The sequence below is a fragment of the Hippopotamus amphibius genome, chromosome 7 (assembly GCF_030028045.1).
Source record: "Hippopotamus amphibius kiboko isolate mHipAmp2 chromosome 7, mHipAmp2.hap2, whole genome shotgun sequence".
NCBI lineage: Eukaryota > Metazoa > Chordata > Mammalia > Artiodactyla > Hippopotamidae > Hippopotamus > Hippopotamus amphibius.
This window is the reverse complement of record NC_080192.1, coordinates 59,104,183-59,126,828: the sequence shown is the minus strand read 5'-3', so window position 1 is coordinate 59,126,828 and position 22,646 is coordinate 59,104,183.

The following is a 22,646-nucleotide window of genomic DNA, read 5'->3' as shown; positions in this document are numbered from 1 at the left end:
AATATCTAGAAACAAATGACAATGAAAACACAACAACCCAAAACCTATGGGATGCAGCAAAAAACAGTTCTAAGAGGGAAGTTTATAGCAATACAGTCCTACCTTAAGAAACAAGAAAATGATCGAATAAACAACCTAACCTTACACCTGAAACAACTAGAGAAAGAAGAACAAAGAAACCCCAAAGTGAGCAGAAGGAAAGAAATCATAAAGATCAGAGCAGAAATAAATGAAAAAGAAAGGAAAGAAACCATAAGAAAAATAAATAAAACTAAAAGCTGGTTCTTTGAGAAGATTAACAAAATTGATAAACCATTAGCCAGACTCATCAAGAAAAAAAGGGAGAAGATGCAAATCAACAGAATTAGAAATGAAAAAGGAGAAGTCACATCGGACACCTCAGAAATACAAAACATCATGAGAGACTACTACAAGCAACTATATGCCAATACATTGGATAACCTGGAAGAAATGGATACATTCTTAGAAAAATACAATCTTCCAAGACTGAACCAGGAAGAAATAGAAACCATGAACAGACCAATCACAAGTATGGAAATTGAGGCAGTGATTAAAAATCTCCCAACACACAAAAGCCCAGGACCAGATGGATTCACGGGCGAATTCTATCAAACATTTCGAGAAGAGTTAACACCTATCCTTCTCAAACTCTTCCAAAATATTGCAGGAGGCAGAGCACTCCCAAACTCATTCTATGAGGCTACCATCACCCTGATACCAAAACCAGGCAAAGATGTCACAAAAAAAGAAAACTACAGACCAATATCACTGATGAATATAGATGCAAAAATCCTCAACAAAATACTAGCTAACAGATTGCAATAGCACATTAAAAAAATCATACACCATGATCAAGTGGGGTTTATCCCTGGGATGCAAGGATTCTTTAATATACGCAAATCAATCAACGTGATACATCATATCAACAAATTGGAGGATAAAAACCATATGATCATCTCAATAGATGCAGAAAAAGCTTTTGACAAAGTTCAACATCCATTTATGATAAAAGCTCTCCAGAAAATGGGCATAGAAGGAAATTACCTCAACATAATAAAAGCCATATATGACAAACCAAAAGCCAACATCATTCTCAATGGAGAAATACTGGAAGAATTCTCTCTAAGAACAGGAACAAGACAAGGGTGTCCACTCTCACCATTATTATTCAACATAGTTTTGGAAGTGTTAGCCACAGCAATCAGAGAAGAAAAAGAAATCAAAGGAATCCAAATTGGAAAAGAAGAAGTAAAATTCTCACTCTATGCAGATGATATAATATTATATATAGAAAACCCTAAAGACTCTACCAGAAAACTGCTAGCACTAATTGATGAGTTTAGTCAAGTAGCAGGATACAAAATGAATGCACAGAAATCTCTTGCATTCCTATACACTAACAACGGAAGAGCAGAAAGGGAAATTAAGGAAACTCTCCCATTCACCATTGCAACAAAAAGAATCAAATACCTAGGAATAAACCTACCTAAGGAGGCAAAAGATCTGTATGCAGAAAACTTTAAGACATTGATGAAAGAAATCAAAGATGACACAAACAGATGGAGGGACATACAATGTTCCTGGATTGGAAGAATCAACATTGTGAAAATGTCTGTACTACCCAAAGCAATTTACAGATTCAATGCAATCCTGATCAAATTACCAATGGCATTTTTCACAGGACTAGAGCAGGAAATCTTACGATTTGTATGGAAACGCAAAAGACCCCGAATAGCCAAAGCAATCTTGAGAAGGAAAAATGGAGTTGGTGGAATCAGGCTTCCTGACTTCAAACTATACTACAAGGCCATAGTGATCAAGACAGTATGGTACTGGCACAAAAATAGAAAGGAAGATCAATGGAAAAGAATAGAGAACTCAAAAGTAAGCCCAAACACATATGGGCACCTTATCTTTGACAAAGGAGGCACGAGTATACAATGGAAAAAAGACAGCCTCTTCAATAAGTGGTGCTGGGAAAATTGGACAGCAACATGTAAAAGAATGAAATCAGAACACTTCCTAACACCATCCACAAAAATAAACTCCAAATGGATTAAAGACCTACATGTAAGGCCAGACACTATAAAACTCCTAGAGGAAAACATAGGCAGAACACTCTATGACATCCATCAAAGCAACATCCTTTTTGACCCACCTCCTAGAAGCATGGAAATAAAATCAAGAATAAACAAATGGGACCTCATGAAAGTTAACAGCTTTTGCACAGCAAAAGAAACCATAAATAAGACTAAAAGGCAACCCTCAGAATGGGAAAAAGTAATTGCCTATGAAACAACGGACAAAGGATTAACCTCCAAAATATACAAGCAGCTCATGAAGCTTAATACCAAAAAGCAAATAACCCAATCCACAAATGGGCGGGAGACCTAAATAGACATTTCTCCAAAGAAGACATACAGATGGCCAACAAACACATGAAAAGATGCTCAACATCACTCATCATCAGAGAAATGCAAGTTAAAGCCACAATGAGGTATCACCTCACACCAATCAAAATGGCCATCATCACAAAATCTGGAAACCACAAATGTTGGAGAGGGTATGGAGAAAAGGGAACTCTCCTGCACTGCTGGTGGGAATGTAAGTTGGTACAGCCACTATGGAAAACAATTTGGAGGTTTCTTAAAAAACTACAAATAGAACTACCATATGATCCAGTAATCCCACTCCTGGGCATATACCCAAAGAAAACCATAATCCCAAAAGAAACCTGTACCATAATGTTTATTGCAGCACTATTTACAATAGCCAGGACATGGAAGCAACCTAAATGTCCATCAACAAATGAATGGATACAGAAGATGTGGCATATATATATAATGGAATATTACTCAGCTATAAAAAGGGATGAGATGGAGCTATATGTAATGAGGTGGATAGAACTACAATCTGTCATACAGAGTGAAGTAAGTCAGAAAGAGAAGGACGAATATTGTATGCTAACTCACATATACAGAATCTAAAAATGGTACTGTTGAACTCAGTGACAAGAATAAGGACGCAGATACAGAGAATGGACTGGAGAACTCGAGGTATGGGAGGGGGTGGGGGGTTTAGGGGAAACTGAGACAAAGCTAGAGAGTAGCACAGACATATATATACTACCAACTGTAAAATAGATAGTCAGTGGGAAGTTGTTGTATAACAAAGGGAGCTCAACTCGAGGATGGAAGATGCCTTAGAGGACTGGGGCAGGGAGAGTGGGGGGGACTCGAGTGGGGGGAGTCAAGGATGGGAGGGTATACGGGGATATGTGTATAAAAACAGATGATTGAACTTGGTGTACCCCCAAAATAATAATAATAAAAAAAAACAGATGATTGGACTTGGTGTACCCCCAAAAAAATAATGAATAAATAAATAAAATTTTTACAAAAAGGTGATGAGATGGAGCTATATGTAATGAAGTGGATAGACCTACAGTCTGTCATACAGAGTGAAGTAAGTCAGAAAGAGAAAGACAAATATTGTATGCCAACTCACATATGCGGAATCTAAAAATGGTACTGATGAACTCAGTGACAAGAACAAGGACACAGATACAGAGAATGGACTGGAGAACTCGAGGTTTGGGAGGGGGCGGGGGGTGAAGGGGAAGCTGAGACGAAGCGAGAGAGTAGCACAGACATATATATACTACCAACTGTAAAATAGATAGTCAGTGGGAAGTTGTTGTATAACACAGGGAGTCCAACTCGAGGATGGAAGATGCCTTAGAGGACTGGGGCGGGCAGGGTGGGGAGGACTCGAGTTGGGGGGAGTCAAGGAAGGGAGGGAATACGGGGATATGTGTATAAAAAACAGATGATTGAACTTGGTGTACCCCCCAAAAAATAATAAATAAATAAATAAAATTTAAAACAAACAAAAAAAAGAAACAAATTGGGGCATTCTGCCTAAAGTTTTTATTTGAAAGATGTGTTTAAACCATAAAAGTAGTTTAGCCCTTCTGAATAATTTGCATTGGTATTTTCTATTTGCTTTGACCATTCTACCCACTTCTTACATCTCAGAGAAGAGTGACAACTTGGATTTCATCCTACAGAAAGACAAAAAACCTGTACTTTCTTTCTCATCCCTGGAGAAGGAGATGCTGGAAAGATGGACTCTCCCTTCTCTTCCTCCACTCACATAAACCTTCAATGTCTGCTCCTTCCTAAGTTTGTAATCTTTCAACCCACCACCTGCACTTAGATGAATCTGGCTGAGTGCTGTAGGATTTGGGCTCCTCTATTTATTTTATGTACAAAGGCACACAAATTATATTGGGCAGAAATTAAGAAATGTGTCTACACAAATGACCATGAAAACAAAGCCATACAAAATCTATGGGATGCAGTTCTTAAAGAGAAGTTCACAGTGTTATAGACTGTCCTCAAAAAGCAAGAAAAATCTCAAATAAACAACCTAACCTACCATTTGATGGAATTATACAAAGAAGAACAAAAAAATCTCCAAATCATCAGAAGAAAGAAATAATAGAGGTCAGAGAAAAAAAATAAATGAAATAGAGATAAAAAAGAGAAAATCAATAAAACCAGGAACTGGTTCTTTCAAAGGATAAACAAGATTGACAAACCTCTGGCCAGACTCACCAAGAAGAAAATAAAGAGAACCCAAATAAAAAAAAAATAAGAAATAAAAAAGAGACATAACAACTGATACCACAGAAATACAAAAAAAAAAAAGGGCATACTATGAACAATTATATGCCAACAAATTTGACAACCTAGAAGAAATGGACAAGTTGCCAGAAACATACAGCCCACAAAGACTGAATCAAGAAAAAATAGTTAATTTGAACAGACTAATGACTAGAAGTGAGGTAGAATCTGTAATTTAAAAATGCCCTACAAAAAAGAAAGTCCAGGACGAGATGGTTTCATAGGTGATTTCTACAAAACATACAAAGAAGAACTTATGCTGACCCTTCTCAAATTCTTCCAAAAAACTGAAGAACAGGGAACACTTCCAAATTCATCCTATGAAGCCACCATCATCCTGGTATAAAAAACAGACAAAGACACCATCAAAAAACAAAGTCACAGGCCAATATATTTGATGAATATAGATGCAAAAATTATCAACAATATATTAGCAAACTGAATCCAGCAACACATAGAAAGGATCATAAACCACAACCAGGTGGGATTTATCCCAAGTTCACAAGAATGGTTCAACATACACAAATCATTCAATGTGACACACCACAGTAACAAAAGAAAAGACAAAAACTACGTGAGCATCTCAATAGATGCAGAAAAAGCATTTGACAAAATTCAACATCCATTAATGATAAAAACTCTTACCAAAGTGGGTATAGAGGGGCCATATCACAAGATAATATGACCACCTACAGTCTATATAATACTCACTGGTAAAAATGTGAAAACACTCACACTAAAATCTGGAATAAGATAAGGATGCACACTCTCACCTCTTCTAGTCAACATAGTATTGAAAGTCCTAGCCACAGTAATCAGAATAGAAAAATAAATAAAAGGTATCCAAACTGGAAGGGAAGAGGTAAAATTGTTATTTGATGCAGATGATATGATACTGTACATAGAAAACTCCACACAAGGACTACTAGAACTGATAAACGAATTCAGCAAGATAGCATGATTCAAGATTAACATACAGATATTGGTTGAATTTCTTTACACCAACAATGAAATATCAGAAAGGGATTCCCTTTTTTATATTACAAAAAAAATAACTTTTTAATCATACCCCCAAAAATAAAACACTTAGGAATAAATCTGACCAAGGAGGCAAAAGACTTATATGATGAGAACTATAAAACATTAATAAATGAAATTGAAGATGATTCAAAGAAATGGAAAGATATCCCATGTTCTTGGGTTGAAAGAATTAATATTGTTAAAATGGCCATGCTACCCAAAGCAATCTATAGATTTAATGCAACCCCTATCAAATTATCCATGATATTTTTCACAGAACTAGAACAAACAATTCTAAAATTCCTATGGGACCATAAAAGACCCAGAATTCACAAAGGAATCCTGAAGACAAAGAATAAAGCAAGAGGCATAACCCTCCCCAGACTTCAGACAATTCTACAAAGCTACAGTAAACAAAACAGCATGGTGTTGGCACAAAAACAGACATGACATATGGATCAATGGAACAGAATAGATGGCCCATAAATAAACTCACACACCTATTAATCTTTAACAAAGGAGGCAAGAATATACAATGGGAAAAAGTATCTTCAGCAAGTGGAGTTGGGAAAGTTGGACAGCCACATGTAAATCAATGAAGTTAGAACAGAACCTCTCATCATACACAAAAATATGTTAAAAATGGCTTAAAAACTTAAACATAAGATGTGACACCATAAACCTCCTAGAAGAAAACATAGGCAGAATATTCTCTGACATAAATCATACCAAAGTTTTCTTAGGTCAGTCTCCCAAAGCAATAGAAATAAAAGCAAAAAATAAACAAATGGGACCTAATCAAACTTACAAGCTTTTGCACAGCAAAGGAAACCATAAACAAAATGAAAAGACAACCTACAGAATGGGAGAAAATACCACCAAATGATGCAACTGACAAGGATTTAATTTCCAAAATATAGAAACAGCTCATGCAACTCAACAATAAAAAAAAAAAAAAGCCCAATCAAAAAATGAGCAGAAGACTTAGATAGACATTTCTCCAAAGAAGGCATACAGATGACCAATAGGCACATGAAAAAGATGCTCAACATCTCTAATTATTAAAGAAATGCAAATCAAAACTATAATTAGGTACCACCTCATACCACTCAGAATGGCCATCATTAAAATGTGTACAAATAACAAATGCTGGAGAGGGTGTGGAGAAAAGGGAACCCTCTTACACTGTTGGTGGGAATGTAAGTTGGTGCAGCCATTGTAGAAAACAGTATGGAGGTTCCTTGGAAAACTAAAAATAGAATTACCATATGATCCAGCAACCCCACTCCTGGGCACATAGCCAGACAAACTATAATTCAAAAAGATACATACACTCCTATGTTCATAGAAGCACTATTCACAATAGCCAAGACATGGAAACAGCCTAAATGTGCATCAACAGACAAATGGACAAAGAAAATGTGCTACATATATACAATGGAATACCACTCAGTCATAAGAAAGAACAAAATAATGCCATCTGCAGCAACATCAATGCAACTAGAGATTATAATACTAAGTGAAATAAGTCAGAAAGAGAAAGACAAATACCATATGATATCACTTATATGTGGACTCTAAACTGTGACACAAATGAACCTATCTATGAAACAGAAATGGAATCATAAACATAAAGAGCAGACTGGTGATTGCCAAGGGGAAGCTTGCTGGGGGAGGGATGGAGTAGGAGGTTAGGGTTAGCATATGTAAGCTTTAATATATAGAAACAATAAATAACAAGGTCCTACTTTGTAGCACAGAGAACTATATTCAATATCCTGTGATAAATCATAATGGAAAAGAAGTTTTTTTTAAAAAAAAGCATGTAAGAAATAAATGTGTCTATAGACATCACAAGATCATAACAAGGTTAGAGCTGTGATTTAGACTTCCAATTCCTGGTCTGATGCTTTTCCAAGATCAAATGGAGTTGCACCAGAAATGCACTTATGAAAGTAGATCCCAGGTATTCAGAGAAAATATGTACAAATGAGATACCTACAGAGAGATACAGGTGTCCCTTCTACAACACAAATAGAGAGTTTGAAAATATTTTTTATTAAAAATGATTAGATATTCTTGAATAGCAACTCCTATTAAATGCTAGTTCTCTTTGATTTATTTCACTTTGCCTTCAGTAACATTTGTCTTTTTCTGAATAAAAATGTAAACTATAGAAATATAGACAAAGCATAAAGTAAAATATAAATTCTCTCTCATACATCCTGTAAACATAGCCCTATTAAAATCCTTTGGATTTTTTTCCTGAATGTACCTAGGTATAAAGATTTGGATCATGAATACACACAATTTTGTCATGTGTGGTTTTCTTGCCTAATAATATATTATGAGCATTTTCTATGTCATTAAGTATATTCAGAACATTAAAACATTTTATCATGTGAATGCACCATGCTTAATTTAACCAATACATATTGATAGACATTAGATTGTTCCTAAATTCCTCCTCTTGTACCTAAAAATTCTGAGATAAACTTCCCTGTATAATAAGAGAAATGTAAATATTTATTACAAATTTATTTCTAGAACTTGAATTGCAGGGTCAGAGGATGTTAATGTGTTTCAGTTTTGTGATACACAACAAACTGATCATTTAAAATGTAACCATCAATAAACACTCTCACCAGGACCTTGTAAGGGTACACCAATGACATTTTTCTGCAGGAAGTTGCTTCAGACCCACCCTCCACCTCATCAGGATGTCTCCCAGAGCACACAACAGGCCTGATAAAAAATCTCAAACTTTTAACATTGCAGTGTATGTTTTACAGGACTTCTGACCTTGAAACTGTAAGCACCTCCAGAATTAGCTCTGGGTCTACATAAGGTATGCATATGGTGATCATAAGTGCACCTCTTGTCTCTCAAGGAGATCACAGAAGTTTCAGTTGTTATGTCTTCTACTTCTCTGTATATATTTGTGTAAAATTCTGACTAAACTTTGTAGTTAATATTTTTCCTTTAGCGGTACTTTATGTTCATGTAGGTCTGATATTTACCCAATATTAAAATTATATACTGTCTCTCTTCCATATTGATTACAGAGAGCTCTTTTGCTCATGATACTGTTTTCTTTCCTTAATAACCTCTTAAGAATACCTGTCCCACAAACCAGAGTTTCTTTGATATGGTGGCCTAGAAACAATAGTTATGGTGAAAACAGACAATGTAATTCTGGAACATTCCATCTGAATTCACTTAATAGAATATTTTACAATTGACAAATTTTAAAACTACAATCAGATTTCCCTGACTTCTTTTATCATTATTATTTTTCAGACAACATGTGGTAGTCTTTTATTCTTTTTAATAAAAAGAATACTTAGAAAATTTCAAAGAACTTTGGAGGCTCTGAAGCAACATTTCCACCACCCCACACCCAAATGGAAAACAGGGGTGTTGCATAAGAATAAAGGAGAGGGAAAAAAAAGTCCCATGACTCGCCTTGCTTCTTCAGCATCCTATAGAGTACTTAGGACTTCATCTCTCTATCTCACACCCTTCTGCCTAGCCTGACATGGAGTTACAGACATGACCAGTGCAAGATGAGGGAACTCTGGAGTCTGGATTCCTCAACCAGAAGTCAAGTTGGAGGCTCTGGGGAGGCAGCACCAAGTCCAGGATGTTAGACCACTAGAAACTCCTCAGCCACAGGGAAGATTAACCACAGAAAACTCTCACGGAGGCCTCTATCAGAGTATAAGACCTGGCTTTCTCCCACTGCCTGCAACTGAAAGTACTGGATACCTCACACCAAAGTACAAACAAGACAGGAACACAAACCCACTCATCAGCACACAGACTATCTAAAGCCAAATTAAGCTCACAGATACCCTAAAGCACAGCACCTGACATGGCCCTGCACATCAGAGGAAAAAGACTCAGATCCACACACCAGAAAACAGGCACCAGACCCTCCCATTAGGAAGCTTATTCAAGACACTGGACTAACCCCAACACAAAACAGAAACAAGAGGAGATACTACTAGGCAGCACAGGGAAGGCAGACAGCAAATACTATAAATTAGACAAAATGAGAAAACAAAGAAACACGTTGCAGGCAAAGGAGCAAGATAAAAACCCACAAGTCCAAATAAATGAAGAGGAAAGAGGAAAATTACCTGAAAAAGAATTCACAGTAATGATAGTAAAGATGATCCAAAATCTCAAAAACAAAATAGAGAAAATACAAAAAAAAAATTAATAAGAACCTAGAAAAACTAAAGAGCAAACAAACAGTAATGAATGACACAATAACTGAAATTAAAAATACTTTAGATGGTATAAACAGCAGAATGGCTCAGGCAGAAGAATGAGTACATGTGTTGGAAGATAGAGTGGTAGAAAAAACTGCCACAGAGCAGGAAAAAGAAAAAAGAACAAAAAGAATGGAAGGCAGTGTCAGAGAACTCAGGGATAACATTAAGCACAGCAACATTCAAATAATAGGTATCACAGAAAAAGAAAAAAAAATAGACTCTGAGAAAATATTTGAAGATGTTATAGTGGAAAACTTCCCCAACATGGAAAAGGAAATAGTTAAACAAGTCAAAGAAGCACAGGGAGTCTCATACAGAATAAATCCAAGGAAAAACACACTGAGGGGCATATTAATCAAACTAATAAAAATTAAACACAAAGAAAGCATATTAAAAGTAGCAAGAGAACAGCAACAAATAACATATAAGGGAAAACCCATAAGGTTAACAGCTGATCTCTCTGCAGAGACTCTGCAGGCCAGAAGGGAATGGCAGAATATACTTAAAGTCTTGAAAGAGAAAAACCTACAGCTAAGAAAACTCTACCCAGCAAAAATCTCATTCTGATTCAACAAAGAAATCTAAAGCTTTAAAGAGAAACAAAATTTATAAGTGAGTTCTCTACCACCAAACCAGCCTTACAACAATTGCTAAAGGAACTTCTCTAGGCAGGAGACATAAGAGAAGGAAAAGACCTACAAAAACAAACCTAAAACAATTAAGAAAATGGTAATAGGAACATACATGTCAATAATCACCTTAAATGTAAATGGATTAAATGCTCCAACCAAAAGACACAGACAGGCTGAATGGATACAAAAACAAAACCATTCCAAATGCTATCTACAAGAAACTCACTTCAGAGCTAGGGCCACATACAGACTAAAGGTAAGGAGATGGAAAAAGATATTCCATGCAAAAGGAAGTCAAAAGAAAGCTGGAGTAGCAATACACATATGAGACAAATTAGACTTTAAAGTAAAGACTATTACAAGAAATAAGGAAGGACACTACATAATGACTAAGAGATCAATCCAAGAAGACGATATCACAATTGTAAATATCTATGCACCCAATATAGGAGCACCTCAATACATAAGGCAAATGCTAACAGCCATAAAAGGGGAAATTGACAGTGAAACAATAATAGTAGGAGACTTTAACACCACACTTACACCAATGGACAGATCACAAAACAGAAAATAAAGAAGGAAACGCAAGCTTTAAATGACACATCAGACCATCTTGATTTAGTTGATATTTATAGGACATTCCATCCAAAAATGACAGAATACACTTTCTTCTCAAGTGCACATGGAACATTCTCCAGGATAAATCACATCCTGGGTCACATATCAAGTCTCAGTAAATTTAAGAAAATTGAAATTATATCAAGCATCTTCTCCAACCACAATACCATGAGACTAGATATCAATTACAGGGAAAAACTGTAAAAAATACAAGCACATAGAGGCTAGACAATACATTATTAAACAAGAAATCAATCACTGAAAAAAATCAAAGAGGAAATCAGAAAATACCTAGAAACAAATGGTAATGAAAACACCGCAACCCAAAACCTATGGGATGCAACAAAAGCAGTTCTAAGAGGGAAGTTTATAGCAATACAATCTTACCTCAAGAAATAAGAACAATCTCATATAAACAATCTAAACTTACACCTAAAACAGTTAGAGAAAGAAGAACAAAAAATCCCCAAGTGAGCAGAAGGAAAGAAATCATAAAGATCAGATCAGAAATAAATGAAAAAGAAATGAAGGAAACAATAGCAAGATTGAAAAAACTAAAAGTTTGTTTTTTGAGAAGATAAACAAAATCGATAAACCATTAGCCAGACCCATCAGGAAAAAATGGCAGAAGATGCAAATCAACAGAATTAGAAATGAAAAAGGAGAAGCTACAACTGACACCACAAAAATGCAAAAGACCATGAGAGGCTACTATAAGCAACTATATGCCAATAAAATGGAAAACCTGAAACAAATGGATAAATTCTTAGAAAAGTACAATCTTCCAAGACTGAACTAGGAAGAAATAGAACATATGAACAGATCAATCACAAGTACGGAAATTGACACTGTGATTAAAAATCTCCCAACAAACAAAAGACAAGGGCCAGATGGCTTCACAGGCGAATTCAATCAAACACTTAGAGAAGACCTAACACCTCTCATTCTCAGACTCTTCCAAAATACAGCAGAAGGAGGAACACTCCCAACCTCATTCTACTAGGCCACCATCACCCTCATGCCAAAACCACGCAAAGATGTCACAAAAAAAGAAAATTACAGGCCAATATCACTGATAAACATAGATGCAAAAATCCTCAACAAAATATTAGCAAACAGAATCCAACAGCACATTAAAAAGATCATACACCATGATCAAGTGGGGTTTATCCCTGGAATGCAAGGATGCTTCAATATATGCAAATCCATTAATGTGATGCATCATATTAACAAATTGAAGAATAAAAGCCATACGATCATCTCAATAGATGTAGAAAAAGCTTTTAACAAAATTCAACATACATTTGTGATAAAAACTTTCCAGAAAGTGGGCATAGAAAGAATTTACCTCAACGTAATAAAAGCCATATATGACAAACTAACAGCCAACATCATTCTAAATGGTGAAAAACAGAAATCATTCCCTCTAAAAACAGGAACAGGACAAGGGTGCCCACTCTCACCAATATTATCCAACATAGTTTTGGAAGTCTTAGCCACAGCAATCAAAGAAGAAAAAAACAAAAATAAAAGGAATCCAAATTGGAAAATAAGAAGTAAACTTGTCACTCTTTGCAGATGACATGATATTATACACAGAAAACCCTAAAGATGCTAGCAGAAAACTGCTAACACTGAAGAATTTGGTAAAGTAGCAGGATCCAAAATCAATGCACAGAAATCTCTTGCATTCCTATACACTAACAACTAAAGAGGAGAAAGTGAAGTTAAGGAAACACTCCTATTTTCCATTTGAACAAAAAGTATAAAACACCTAGAAATAAACCAGCCTAAGGAGGCAAAAGACCTGTATGCAGAAAACTATAAGACACCGATGAAAGAAATCAAAGATGATACACACAGATGGAGGGACATACCATGTTCTTGGATTCAGAGAATCAACATTTTGAAAATGACTATCCTATCCAAAGCAATTTATAGAATCAACACAATCCCTATCAAATTACCAATGGCATTTTTCACAGAACTAGAACAAGAAATCTTACAATTTGCATAGAAAGGCAAAAGACCCTGAATAGCTAATGCGATCTTGAGAAGGAAAGATGGAGCTGGAGGAATCAGGCTCCCTGACTTCAAACTATACTCTAAGGCCACAGTGATCAAGAGAGTATGGTACTGGCACAAAAACAGAAATATAGATCAATGGAACAGAAGAGAGAGCCCAGAGATAAACCCATGCACATATGGGCACCTTATCTTTGATAAAGGAGGCAAGAATATACAATGAAAAAAGACAGCCTCTTGAATAGGTGGTGCTGGGAAAATTGGACAGCTATATGTAAAAGAATGAAGTTAGAACACTCCCTAACACCATGCACAAAAATTAATTCAAGATGGATTAAAGACCTAAATGTAAGGCCAGACAGTATAAGACTCTTAGAGGAAAACATAGGCAGAACACTCTATGACATACATCAAAGCAAGATCCTTTTTTGACCCATCTCCTAGAATAACAGAAATAAAATCAAAAATAAACAAATGGGACCTAATGAAATGTAAAATCTTTTGCATACCAAAGGAAACCATAAACAAGACAAGAAGACAACCCTCAGAATGGGAGAAAATATTTGCCAATGAAGCAATGGGCAAAGGATTAATCTCCAAAATATACAAGTAGCTCATGCAACTTAATAGCAGAAAAGCAAATAACCCAATCCACAAATGGGTGGAAGACCTAAGTAGACATTTCTTCAAAGAAGACATGCAGATGGCTAACAAACACATGAAAAGATGCCCAACATCACTAATCATTAGAGAAATGCAAGTCAAAGCCAGAATGAGGTATCACCTCACACCAGTCAGAATGGCCATCACCAAAAAATCTAGAAAAAGTAAATGTTGGAGAGGGTGTGGAGAAAAGGGAACCCTCCTGCACTGTTGGTGGGAATGTAAGTTTGTACAGCCACTGTGGAGAACAGTATGGAGGTTCTTCAAAATACTAAAAATTGAAATACCTTATGACCCTACAATCCCACTCCTGGACATATACCCTGAGAAAAGCGTAATCCAAAAAGAAACTTGTACCACAATATTCATTGCAGCACTATTTACAATAGCTAAGATGTGGAAGCAACCTAAATGCCCATCAACAGATGAATGGATAAAGAAGATGTGGCATATATATACAATGGAATATTACTCAGTCATACAAAGGAATAATACTTAGTTATTTGTAGTGAGGTGCATGGACTTAGAGTCTGTCATACAGAGTGAAGTAAGCCAGAAAGAGAAAAATAAATAGTGTATTGTAACTCAGATAATATGGAATCTAAAATATGTTACAGATGAACCCAGTGACAGAGCAATAATAAAGATGAAGATGTAGAGAATGGACTTGAGGGCACTGGGCGGGGGTGGGGGGATGGTGAAGGGGAAGCTGGGATGAAGTGAGAAAGTAGAACTGACATGTATACCCTACCTAAATGTAAAATAGCTAGTGGGAAGCTGCTGCATAACACAGAGAGATCAAATCTATGATGGGTGATGTCTTAGAGGGCTGGGATAGGGAACGTAGGAGGGAGTCACAAGAGGGAGGGCATATGGGTATATATGTATAAATACAGCTTATTCACTTTGTTGTATAGCAAAAACTGGTACAACTGTGTAAAGCATTTATATTCCAATAAAGAGCTTAAAAAAAAGAATAGCTAGAAATATTTTAAAATATTTCAAAACCATTACTTTTAATTTAAAGAAAAAAAACCTCTTGTTCTTAGAGTTTGCCTTTTCATCCTTGTTTAAATTCCCTTCAATAAGCAGGGGAAGCTCATCAATTTTGCCTTTTTATTAAACTGGAGTAGAAGTAGGGACTTTGGGCCAAAAACTCTCAATTTTTCTCCTCTATCAGAGGGAGTTTTCAAATTTGAACTCAAACGAAATAACAGATTCAGTTGAGAATGACTAATTTACATTTTAGTTAAGTTTAATATTATAAAATTGCCAATATTTGATCATATTTGATATAGAAAAGAAATGTCAGTTTCATATTGTTGAGCTAATAGAAAAATTTATAATTACCAAATCATAATTAGTAGATGACTAGAAGTAAACACCATAAGTGTCACTACATTGGGTTCTGGTGTTTGCTGTCACTCCACTATTAAAGGTCTACTCTTGCCTGCTGAGCAAGGAGTGGCTGGAGGAGTGGTGTCTGCAGGACTATGGCCCAGCCCTCTTTTTCTGGCATCATCTTCTGTCTGGTTCTGCATGGATTCCTGTCTATGCCCCATGAGGACCTGGGCTATTCCATATCATGCTGGTCATTTCTTAACAAAACAAGTAGTTAAGTGGAGACAAAGACAAACTAAGGACTCCATTATTAATAAAGAGAAGAAAACCACTGGAACTGGATGCATCCTCTGGCCAACGAAGAGACAGCCACACTGACCCCACTTACACTCCACCTGCACCCACACTTCCAGTGCCTATTAGCCAATGACTAGGTTGGGATCCAAAATATCATCAGAGTTGTGAGCAGTCAGTCTACTGAGAAGGCTTCAGCTTTTCCTCTTGATCCTGCCAAATGGTGAGAGGAAGATTCCCCCTCCCCATACTACCAAGGTAGGCACAAAGAGGCTTACGCATTGAGATGCAGAGGCCTACAGGAAGGGGAGACACATCTCATTATAAAATTAGCTTCTGAAGCAGACTACTGAAAAGCCCTCCTGTGCCTATTTGAACTAGAGTAGATGAAAATCAATGAGAAGTGGCAGGACAAAATGGGGGTATCAGGAGGAAAGCCTGCAGTCTCGTCCTTTGTCATGTCAAAGATATATCATTTGCATTGAATCGGTGAGTACATATGCAAGGTAACTGGGCCTGAGCTGCCTCAGTGTTAGACAAGTAGAATCCAGAAACAAGAGACTGTGGGGAGATAGCAGAGAGGCAGAAAGAGGAAAGTGAGGTAGAAAAGCAGAAGCCAGAGTCACGTGTCCTCTGGGGTCATCTTTGGATGTCTTCCTGCAGGTACCTCAGAAGAACCCATACATAGGTCCCAAGGGAGAACAGTACCTTCACACTTGCACAGAAAGGGGTCACTCATGTATCGCTGTTGGCTGGGAAAGCTGCAGTGTGTAAGAAAAGATTATAATAGTAAGCCAGTAAATACAAGGGTCTTTTACCCTGTTCCCTCCTCTTTGTCTCAACCCAAAGTAGCTCAGAAAAGTGAAGGACCCAACCACATCACCTTCCCACTCTAAACCCATCCAGCCATAGTTCAGTCATCTGTTGGGAATTAGATAGGAGATAGAGTTGTACTGGATTGTGTTTTAATATCTAAAAGTGCCTAAGAGGTAAAGAGGCAAAAAAGGGAGATGCAATAGAGTATGATTATAAGTAGCAGATGGAAGAAAAATATTTTCATGCTTATGTGTCACCAAGTTCAATAAGCCAGTTACACTGCCTGGACTGATACTCATTGAAATTTCTGGGTCTCTGTAGCTTTATTGCCGAAAGTTCAGCTTTTACAGTATCATTGAGTTCAAAGACAAGGAATCATCAGTATCAATTGTAAAGGAGATGAAGATGAACTTTCATTTGGAAAGAAACTGCATCAAATTAAACTAAATATAATTTGTAGTTTTGTTTCAACTCATGCCTGTCACTTACAATGCCTAATGAGCAGAGATAATGCAGTCCAAACAGCATTATCAGAAACACACCACACACACACACACACACACACACACACACACACACACACACACACACACACACACGATGAATTTGGCTTATTTAAATGATGGGATGTACAAAGAAGAAAAAATCTAGTTGGTACTTGTGTTTGAAAAATATATAGTTGCTTAAATAAACTTTTCACTTTTCAGTTCTCTCAAAAATTCTGATGTACAAGTCACAGATCACAATGAAATATTTATCCTAACATGGCTGCCTTTCAAAATTTGATTCTATAAAGTTTACAAAATTTAACCTAGATATAATGAGGCTACTTCACACAGTGCTTTTCCAACATTATAAAAGGTAGTAACCACTTTACAAATGTTTACCATAGTCCAGCCCCACCACAAGGTAAAATTCACATGGCCATTATTTTCTCATTATTAAAGATGTATCTTTTGTTAGAATAATTAAATTCAAATATTATTCTCCCTAGGTCATTAATTTGGAAATTTTTTTATTAATGTTAATAATCTACTTAGCTTCCTGTGAGATTTTATAACTACACTAGTCATTTTACTATCATTGCCTTAGGCATTTAGGATCTTGGAGTTTAATATCTCTGAAATTTTACAATGCTTGTCTAAAGAGATGACCATAATGGTTTAACTCACATGTAAAGTAGCAACTAGACTATGGTTAAATTCTCATTTGTCCAGAACTTCTTAAACTTCAAATTGTCACATTCCTACCAATTTTCTTAAAACAAATCTCTAGTCTTTGAATACTTGAGTCAAGTATGTTTTCTCAAAGCAATTTTAAAGTTCAAATATACCACATTTACAAACATCTGTTTCTACAAGACTTCATTGGATATTTCAAACATTAGTAAGTTTTCTCTCTTTGCAGCTAGAAGCAGTGTCTATATGTCCTTTCCATAAGAAACAGATAAGGCTTCTATTTATTCAGCGACATATAAGTAATAGGTGATATGGGCATGGAATTGACATGGAATTGTTTATGGCATAAAATTTGCAATTCTTTATTTCCTCAAGGTTATTGTATTTAATAATTTGCTAAAACTCAATTTTACTTTTAAGGAGCAGAAAACATTTACAAAACCACCCTTTGGATGCAAATAGCCCTCCAGTGCTATTACTGAAGAGTACAATCCCAACATTTTGAGTTCTTGACAGCACTCTGACTAGAAATGGCATAAACTGTGTACTGATTTTGCCATTCATTATGCAAGCTTTGAATTAATAAGATGGTGTTTTTCTATGGTGATCTATAATTATAGTCTTTCACTAATCTAATTCAAATTGGTTCCTCCTATAGTAAGTACAAAATAGCTGCATTTTACTCTCTATGACAAACGAAGCAAGGTCCAATCTCTCTTCTAGATAAGCCAGAAACAAGATTGTGCTGACATGAGCACGGTTGAATGGCCTGAGGTTGAAAGGTAAGAAACTTAGGGCTATGTTCAGGGAAAACTTAAAAGCTAAGCAGGGAGTCCATCTGAGGGATCAATGCAAAAAGGCTAGATAAATCTCCAGGCAATGGGTAGCATCTACAGGCCAATTTTATACAGCACCCATGGCCTTAATTAAACATTTAGAAACCTCACCAAAATAATTTGACATTCTTTTTTAAAAATTAGGCTCAAAGTTCAAGGTGGATCTTGGCCTAGATTTTCTGGAGGTGGACCAAACCCTAAAATCTTTTGAGTTAACTTTTCTCATTTGGGGAGTTTCTCTGGTGCTATGCACTGAATTATGTACAACACCCACCCCCAAATTCATATGTTGAAGCCCAAACCCCCAATGTGACTATATTTGGAGATAGAGCCTTTAAAGAAGTAATTAGGATCAAGTAAGGTGATAAGGATGGGGCCCTAATTCAATATGACTGGTGTCCTTATAAGAAGAAGAAAGGACACTAGGGATACCAGCGCCACAGAGAAAAGGCCAGTGTGAGGGCACCACAAGAAGGCAGCCATCTGCAAGCAAAGGAGAGAAGACTCAGGAGAAATCAAATTTATCAACACCTTGATCACGAACTTCCAAACTTCAGAACTGTGAGAAAATAAATTTGTTGTTTAAGCCACACAGTCTGTGGTATCTTGTTATGGCAGCCCTAGCAAACTAAGACAACTGGGCTTGCCATATAGATACTATACAGTTGTCATACACTCTAAGAGAGATACACTTACAATACGAGAGTATTTTTATTTGCCATTGTGACAACAAATTTAACAAATATCAGTTTATATCCAAGAGACTAGTACTCATGTAAATTCTTTTGTAAACAGTAAAGAACTATACTAGCTAAGGGTATTATTATTTTTAGTTGTTTTACATCCTCTGTAACCACAAATACTGTTATAAGAGTTAGTCCCTCTGGCTGTTATAATTTTTAGCGGTACATAAACTAAGGAGTAGGTCATCTTCACCTCCCGTGCTTTTAGCCAATAGACAGAAAGAGAGAGGATAGAAAGCCAAGGCCACTTTTTAAAGTCCTTCAGCACAGAAATTATCACGTCATATCTACAGAAATTGCATTGGTGAAAAGTGGTCACATGACCACACCCAGGTACAAGGGGAATGCAGCCTCTAATTAGCCACTTCCCAAGACATATACACTATGGAAAGGGAGCACAACTGTTGGCCATCTCTGCCATCACTTCTGTCTGAGTAAAAGACACTGAAGAAGAGAGAATAACAGGAGGTCAGACCTGTGAAGAGCTGTGAGAGGGTGGGTTCAGCCAGAAGGAATTGTATATAAAAGCCAAACTCAAGACATAAAGTGCCTTGTGTGTTAAAAGCTCAGAAAGAGGCTGTTAAAGTGAAGTGGACAAGGGAAAAGGAATTTACTGATGTTGAGATAGGAAAGGAACATATCTGTGGGTTGTTATAGGCCACACTGGGGAATTTGAATGTTTTTACCTTTAAGATATCAAAATGTTTTTAGCAGCCAAATAGTCTGGTCCAAGTTATTTTTGAAAAATATTTATCTAGAAATCATGAGAAGATTAGCAAGGGACAAGAGATGAGGTTGAAATAAAACTCTTTTATTGTCTAAGCCAAAGGCTGTTGTGGAATGAATGAGTGCAGAGACTGTGAAGATGGAAAGAACAGAATCAGGCATCCCCAAGAAGCAGTGGGTCATGTGCGCAGCCAAATGTGCACATCTGATGGCAGGTATCTGGTATAAAGGGAGCTGCTGGACTTTGCTTTCTGGCAATATTCAAACATGCCTAGAAGTCTGAGGATTCAGGTGGCCAGAAAGGAAGGCCCCAAAGTAATGTAAAAAGAGACTCAAAGAGCAGTAAGAGATACCACATCCTAGTGCTCATATTTAGGAAGAAATTCTCTATGCTAGTGAATTTAGCACATAAATATGGACATACTAGAATGAAGAAATAGGTGTTTGACTCTTTTCATGACCATGGGTATGAACACATTCAAAACAGCAATGATAATCTGGGTTTCCGGAACAGCCTTATTTGGTATTTATCAGACTTAGGTACTAGGATGCCTTCCTTTCACATAGATGTTCAGAGTACTGCCTTGGATGAGAATTAAATATGTAAAGGGACAAGCAGCCTTTATTTGATCTAAGACATTGGTTTTGAAAGCAAAAATGTTAGGGTTCATTTCACACATGAAAATATCACATGAGGCAATTCTGAGTAGCAAAGGATCTGAGAAAAGAAAATGAACATAATTCCAAATTTAAGAGATCAGTGGAAGGTGGTCACGTCACAGAATTCATTGTGTTAGTCTCCCAACTTAACTGGAGGATAATCTGAAAGCTTAGCTATCTCTGATAAATCTTCTGAGAAATGAAGCCAATCCTCTAGCCTATTTCAGAAACCCATGGAAAAGGAAGGGGTTTGCTTGTGCTCCAATATATTTCTGGTCTGTTTTATATAACCCAGACTTCTATGTGTTATGTGCATGGTGTTTTGCAAGAACATAGAAGATTTGTTTCTTCCCTAAAGGGCTAAGATACAGGTGATTTGTCAAAAGACCTACTTGCTTGAGACAGGATTAGTATAAATGGTATGAATGGAATTAGAAGATTGGAGGGCTTTACCCAAGGCTTGCGGACCATTCCCTGACACAGAAGCTATTCCATTCACTGCACTAGGTATATAATAATAGGAAAAGGAGCCCAAAATGGAATTACAGTAATAAGGAAAGAAAAATAATCATAATTTCTGAGAAAAACAGCTCACTGAAAAGGGAGGTTTGATAAGCCCTTTTGTGAAAATTCCATATGATTCTACCATTCTGGTAGAATTTCCTCACTTAAATAGTATTAATGATATGAATACTTAAACGAATACTTTGGCAATTTTCATTAAAACTTTTGAGGAGGATCAGAGCTACCAGCATGTGAACATGGGCAGATTCTGATTAAAAAGAATGCTTAATAGTTTTGGGGTTTGTTTTTCTGTTTTTCTTTGTTCGTGTGTTGTTGTTGTTTTTAACTCAGCTTCTTGTCTTCAAGGACCCCAGTCATTTTGAAAGAACTTTTGTTGAGCTGTTTTCAGAACAGACTGATTTACTAAGCACAGTTAACAACTGCAAAGAGTTGTAAAACAAAAACATTCCCATCTGCAGTTTCCAACTCAAAGCATAAAGAAAAGATATTTTAAAAATAAAAGGAAAAGACAACACTTTTACCTTCATTTGCAAAGGCAGTGCTGCATATTAAAACTTTTAGAATTTCTTACCACCAGTGCCACTCCCCAGTGGGATATACCTGGCAGTGTTTAATCCCTCCTAGCCACACCTTTCATTTCTACAAAAAGAAGGGGTTGGAATAAATGACCTTTCAATTGACTCTTTTCTGTTTTAACCCAGAGCCTCTCAAACATAGTAAAGAAGTGGAAGCTTCATGCTGAGTGGGCAAAGACAACAGAAAGCACCATTTATGAAGGTCATCGAAGACACCAGCAGATTTGGAGGCTTTGTGTCTCCCAGAATGGGAGAGACACATGCCAGCCTCTGAGTTGCAGTACTGAGTTTCCACCTAGAGATCTAAGATTGTTACATAGTCAAAGCTCCAACCAACCTTAATGGAACCTGAGCGAACATGTCAGTGCTGAGAATAGTGGCTGTGCTTCAGAAACTCCCAGTATGGAGCCTAAAGGAAAAGTACATCTGTAACTTAAAGCTTGCCTTTTGAGCAGACTGAATTTTATTTTAGAAGCAATAAAATGTCCCAATTTTATGGCTCCCCTGAGAACACTTACACTTCACCTTATGGGGGAAATATAATTAGAAACCTTAGTTTTAGTGAATTAACACTCTCAAAATGATGGCCTCAAAAAACTAAAGAATCTTTCATGGTCTCCCAGTGCTTCTATTTTCAATGTATGGCTAGTATCATCCTATGATAATTATCTGGGTTGCCATGCAACAGAAAAGTTGAACCACTTAAATAATTTTTTGTTTGTTTTCACTAATGTAGCATTTACTGAATTAGGTGCAACCTGGCACAGAGCTTTTCAAATCTGTCAAGAAATCATTTCAATTGACTTTGCAGTTTTTTATAAAAGTTAACTTGATGATCAAGCAAAGACCATCAGCACACAAGATGCTCCGTGTATAGAATATGATATAAGAAGTCAAGGCAGAATATTAATAGCATTTCTGAGCTTTCTGGGTTCGGATATAATTTTTAAATAGATAGTGGTAAATAGTGCATAGATATAATGTAGAAAATGTTTACACTAAAAG